Source organism: Mustela erminea, chromosome 8, assembly GCF_009829155.1.
Source record: "Mustela erminea isolate mMusErm1 chromosome 8, mMusErm1.Pri, whole genome shotgun sequence".
In the NCBI taxonomy this organism is placed as follows: domain Eukaryota; kingdom Metazoa; phylum Chordata; class Mammalia; order Carnivora; family Mustelidae; genus Mustela; species Mustela erminea.
Genome location: NC_045621.1, coordinates 1,112,483 through 1,119,014, shown reverse-complemented (window position 1 = coordinate 1,119,014; position 6,532 = coordinate 1,112,483).

Genomic DNA, 6,532 nt, shown 5'->3' with positions numbered 1-6,532 from the left:
CCTCAGCAGCCTCTGTGTTACCTTTCGGCAAGCCGGGTGTTATGGACGATTTCGTGCCCTACATTAACCCAACAACCCTAGACGAATGGATGATGGAAATCCACCATTTCCACTTCCCTTTTCCTGTTTTCAGTAGACTCTCTTTTTTATGCCCACCCTTTCCACCAAATTATCTTTTCCACTTGCACATTTTCCCCTCAAAATGAATGAAATTTCTCTCTCTCTATCTTTGTATTAGGCGCAACATAGCACTTGATTCTTTGCAGTAACCTCCAGTGCCCACTCTATTTTGTTTATTTGTTTTTGTCTCTGGAAAATTAAAAAAATACACTTCAGAATCAGAATCTTTCATAGCCTCACTGCACATGCAGGAGCGAGACTAAAAGAGTTTCTTTGTCTTTCCCTATTCTGCTTTCTTAAAAAGATGGACTCACTTTACCTCCAAATATACTTGGAATAATTGCTGTAGAATTACAAATTCTAAATAAGAAAGCTGTCTTTTATTTATCAATGGTATAAGCTTAAATTCATAGGAAAATCTCCTTGTTTGCCTGACCTGTGCAGCTGCCCTCTGAGGACATATTCTGAGTGCTTGAGAAAGGCTTCGCAAGATCTAAACCGGTGTTCAAGTTGATTTCATTATTAGTGTTGAAGCGGCAAGTCATCTTACTCAGCTTAGGCTCTATCTTACAATCCTTCTAAAGTACATTAATCAGAATCTGTGCTACTAGTTTAGAATTTATTAATGTTTAAATCTTGCATTGGATTGCATTGGAGTTCTCCAAAGGGGGGAAAAAACCCTTTATATTTATTAAGAGCAAGTGGCTCCCATAATAACTATGGAGGCTGAGAAGACCCACAGTCTGCTGTCTGCAAGCTGGAGACCTAGGAAAGCTGGGGGTGTCATTCTAGTCTGAGTCCGAAGCCTTGAGAACCAGGAGAGCTGTTGGTGCCAATCCTCATCCAAGGGCAGAAAGAAGACTGACATTCCAGCTCACGTGGACAAGCAGTAAGGGAACAAAGACCCCCTTCCTTTGTTTTTTACTTTATTCAGGCCCTCGATGGACTGGGTACGGCGCACTCACACTGGGAGGGATGGTCTACTTGCTGAGACCACTGATTCAAACACTAGTATCATCTGGAAACACCTTTGCAGACATAACCAGAAACTATTGAATCTGGCATCCTGGCAGCCCAACTAAATTGACACATTAAAATTTATGATCACAAGAATCATTTACTATGCAAAACAGTATATTCTAAAAGAAAAATCAAAACACCTTATTTCATTTTATGTTGTCAAAGGCAAAATTAAAGAGACATTTTTCAGTCTGTTGCAAGAGGCCAAGTTTCCACATCTGAGAACTGGAGTGAGCTGTGATAGGGCAACTTAGAGTCCTGGCTGTTCTACGGGCAGGAGAGTCCCCTTCGCTTAGCTGAACGGGAAACGCTTATCTCTGTGTCTAGCTCTTCTCAGGGAGACGAACAGTTCTCATTTCAGCCAGTCCTTCTTGTTTTTCTCTTTATTATCATATAATGTGTTAGTTGTTTCAGGGAAACAGGTCTGTGATTCATCAGTCTTACACAACACGCAGCGCTCACCACGGCACAGGCCCGCCCCAGGGCCCCTCGCCGGCCACCCCATCCCTCCCCTCCAGCAACCCTCAGTTTGTTTCCTGAGATTAAGTCTCTTAAGGTTTGTCTCCCTCTCTGGTTTCATCTCATTTCATTCTTCCCTCCCTTCCCCTATGATCCTCTGTCCTGTTTCTCAAATTCCCACTTATCAGTGAGATCATTGATAATTGTATTTCTCTGGTTGATTTATTTCACTTAGCATAGTACTCTCTGGTTCCACCCATGGCACTGAAAATAGTAAGATTTCATCTTTCATTGGACATCTGACCTTTTTCCATAGTTTGGCTATTGTGGACATTGCTGCTATGAATGTCGGGGTGCATATGGCCCTTCTTTTCACTATATTTGTATCTTTAGGGTAAATATCCAATAGTGCAATTGTGGGTCATAGAGTAGTTGTATTTTCAACTTTTTCAGAAACCTCCATGCTGTTTTCCAGAGTGGCTGCACCAGCTTGCATTCCCACCAACAGTGTAGGAGGGTTCCCCTTTCTCCGCATCCTCATGGGGAAGATCTGTTGTTTCCTGACTGGTTGATTTTAGCCATTCTGACTGGTGTGAGGTGGCATCTCACTGTGGTTTTGATTTGTATTTCCCTGATGCTGAGTGATGTGGAGCACTTTTTCATGTGTCTGTTGGCCATCTGGATGTCTTCTTTGCAGAAATGTCTGTTCATGTCCTCTGCCCATTTCTTGATCAGATTATTTGTTCCTTGAGTATTGAGTTTGGTAAGTTCTTTATAGATTTTGGACACTAGCCCTTTATCTATATGTCATCTGCGAATATCTTCTCCCATTCTGTCAGTTGTCTTCTGATTTTGTTAACTGTTTCTGTTGCTGTACAGAAGCTAGTCATTCTTTAAACAAAGAATAAGAATCCAGAGAATCCATGTTTAATATTTATTTTTCATATTTCAGGAACTTGTCTCCAGGTCTTATGAGAATAAATAAAAGAGTTGAGTGAGACTTACCAATGTCTTATGGAAAAACGTGGTTCTTTATGGTAAATTGTTTTCCAGAACAAAATGCTGCAAAGGGAAAGTTTTCAAAAACAAACGTGTAGGAGGATTTCTTAAAGTAACTGCTTTCTAGGAAAACATGGCTCAGGTAAAGCTTACCATTATTAATTTTTTACATCTGAATTCGAAATCCTTGAAATAAATTTATTTTGGTCACTACTTCCCAGGTGCTGCTGCTTTTAAAAAACGGAGTCACAACTTGAATTTTGGAAAATTATTGACTAAAGAGATGTTAATAGAGAAGTTAATTTGGTGGAAACATGTTTAATTTTATCTAGAATTTGCAGGAATATGAGGCCATCTGCTTTATGTTTATGTCTACTTTAGTAAATTGGTCATTTTATGTCTTTCATTTGGTTTTTTATATAGCCAAAATTCAGAGCTTTACTAATTATGATGAGAATGTCCTGTCACCAAATAGAGTTGGTTCCTTGGTTGAAATGGAACAGTAGCTTGCTTGGGGAATGATTTTTATAGTGCTTTTTAAAAAAAAAAATTTGACCTATTTCCTTGATATTGATTACATATAAATCAAATGTTTCAGAGTATCATTGTTTTAACACTTTTCTTGGAAGCTTGACAAGAAACCTCCTAATTTAGTTCAGCAAAGTTATAGCCGTGCTTATATTTTATCAAACCATGCATGCTCCCAACCTGTATTGATGAACATCCCTCTGTTTCAGGGGAAATTTCAAATAAAAACTGCACTTTAGTTTTTTGTTTCGTTTTGCTTTGTTTTTTTCAGTAACTGCTTGTCCAGCCCTGAGCTAGTTGCCAAGCAAAAATATGATTGTTTCCCAGTCAGTGGGAAGTAATCCAGTGGCACTTTTCCATTAGTCATGCCTCTCAATGAGAACGGGGGTTGTTAGGCAACGGATGGCATAGGGTAGGATCAGGAAAGAGACTTTAGAGTTAAGAATTCATGCCAAATACTATTCCAAATTCTGTACTGAGTCAATTTTTTAAACTTTTATTTTGAAATAATTTTAGATTCAAATAAAGTTGCAAAAATAGTACAGAGTTCCTGTGTACCTTTCAGCTAGGTTCCCGTAATGACAGCGTCTTACAAAACCATCGTGTAGCTACCAAAATCAGGAAAGTGAAACCATGAGAGGCTGTGGACTCTGAGGAACAAACTGAGGGTTATCGACAGGGTGGGGTGGGGGGGGTGCGTGAACCTGGTAGTGGGTATTAAGGAGGGCACGTAGCGCATGGAGGGTTTTAGAAGGGAGGGGGTGTGGGGATGGGGTGAGTCCAGTGGTGGGTATTCAGGAGGGCACGTACCTCATGGAGCACTGGGTGTGGTGCATAGACAATGAATTCTGGAACACTGAAAAAAAATGTAAAAATTAAGGAAATTGAAATCGGTACAAAATAATAAGCTCAACTACAGACTTTATTAAGATTTCACCAGTTTTTACATGCACTTCTTTTTTTGTGTGTGTGTTTTGCTGTTGTTTAGTCTATAAAATTTTATCACCTGCATAGATTTGTATAATTTCCACTAAAATCAGGATAGAAAACTGTTCTGGCACTATCTTGTATTTGCTGTCTGTTGATTTTCTTTTCCCAAATTGATGTTTCTGATTGTCAATACATTGAATAATTTTGGAATATATTCTGGAAATCTTAAGTCAGATTGTAAGACTATTTATGTTTTCATCTTCTATTTCAGTACGTAATTTACACGTTAAAGTTTGGATGCATGTCCTGTGCCACTTCCATGGGTTGTAGTTTAAATGCTAACTGAGATCCGCAAACCTTTGCAGTGCTGTTCTGGTTTGCTCTGTTTATGTGCTTTTCAGTGGGGGACCAATGTGAAACCTTAGTAATATTCTGCACCACAGATTGGTTTTCAAATATGTTGCTTTGTGATTCCAATTGGTCTCATGCATAGGTCACTCTGAAAGCTGCCCAGAATGTCACACACAGAATGCCTTCCTGTCCCTACGCATGACTTTCGCTTCTACTTGGGGGCAAGTTGGGTGCTTCATCTCTGTGGCCATTCCTTGAGAGCAGGCTTAGCGTAGTCAACAGGAGTCCCGTTTCAGTCTCCACAGTGCATGGCAGAGAGATGAAAGGGTGCTATTTCTTTGCTGATGTTCACTTAATTTACGATTGGGATTCTCCACATGGTTTAATTCCAGTTTCCGTAGTCACAGTGCTCAGTGTGGAGGGAGGGAATGCACCTTTGCTCCTGTTAGTGCCGCCTGGGGAGGGGTGTTAGGGCTCCGACACACGGTCCCCACAGTGCATGGTGGGAGGAGGTAGGGGTGCTACCTACTTAGTGTAGGGCAGGGATGGAAGACAGCGTTCTGTCCGGTCTCTGTGGCGCCCTGTGGGGCAACAGTGAGGCGCAGCACAGCTCTTACCATTCCAGACCCAGGGGGAAGTCAAAAGAGTTATGTTTTACAGGGCTGCCCTTGTCCCAGTCTTTGTATAAAGAAGCTATGTTTTCTTGGGGCTTAAAAAAACCCAAAATCCAAAAAACAAAATTTTTTGCATTGGCATTTCTAGTTTATGGGTTTCTCTATTAACCAGCCTAGGGTACACAGGAGGCAAAACAAACAAAAACCAGAGAATTCACTTCAGCGTATTCCTCAAGCCATGAAATTCCCAGTTTACCTTCTTTTCTTTGCTTTTCGATTGCTCTGATATTTATTTATTTTGTCCAGGGTTTTTGTTATAATTAGTAGGAGGAATGAAGGATAATGAACTAAGTCATTCTCTAGAAAGGCCAACGGTTAGTCCATTTTCAGGCCACATATTCAGTCTAGCCTCATTTTCTGTTTTTCAGCGTTTGCTAAATAAACAGCTCCATGTGCTGTTAATTCTCCTCAAGAGTTCGGGAGGAAGTAGAAGACTTAGTGCCAGATCTCAAGTCCATTACAGTCAAACTCAGTCAAAATATGTGAAAAATTTCTGTTTACCAGGAACGTTTCTGAGCTAGGGATAAATATCATAGTCTAGGTGGGGAACAGACATTCACACACATGACCCCGTTACAAATGGGTAAACTACATATTGTGAAATGTTTTAAAAGCTTACTGAGTGAATAATTCTCTTTTTATATATGTACATTAATGCTACTTTGTGATGACTGAGTTGGTTTTTGGAAGTAAGGCAGGAAATTGATAGACTATTTGGGAAATGAGACTAAGTGCAAAAATACGAATTTTCATACCAGAAATTCCCCAAATCAAATACCAGTGATGCTTATATACAGATAGAACTGTTGAGTGTGGGAAAAGGATAAGGAATAGGAGAAATGAGGGGAAATGTATTGGGATTTGGTTGTGAGGAGCAGTATTTTAGCTCTCAAGGTCAGTCACAGAGGAAGTTGAGCTACGTGAATTCAAGCCACAAGAGAAATGTGGGGAAAAGTCACTTCTTACTATGCGACAGTCACGTGCTCCTGTTTTGAGAATGGTTGAAAGCAAGGAGCTCATATTACTCATTTCAATTTTGTAGGTGTCTTAGTTCAGACTTTTGTAACAAGGTACCACAGAGTGAGTAGCTTATAAACAACGGAAATTTGTTTCTCAGAGTTTGGGGCCTAGAAGTCCATTGAGACGGGGGGTGCCAACATGGCTACTTCTGGCGCGTTCCCTCTGCTGAGTTGCAGACTGTGGGCTTCTCACTGTATACTCACATGGGTGGAAAAGTGTTAAAATGCTCTCTGGAGTCTTTTTGGTAAGATCACTATTTCCACTCATAAGGGTTCCACCCCCATGATCTAATCTCCCAAAGCCTGTCCCCTAATACCATCACACAGGACATTAGGATTTCAACACATGAAGTTTTGGAGGGGGGAGACAGAATATTGAGTCTGTTTCAATATGAAAGGGAAATACAGAGCTTCTAAAATTAGATATCTTAT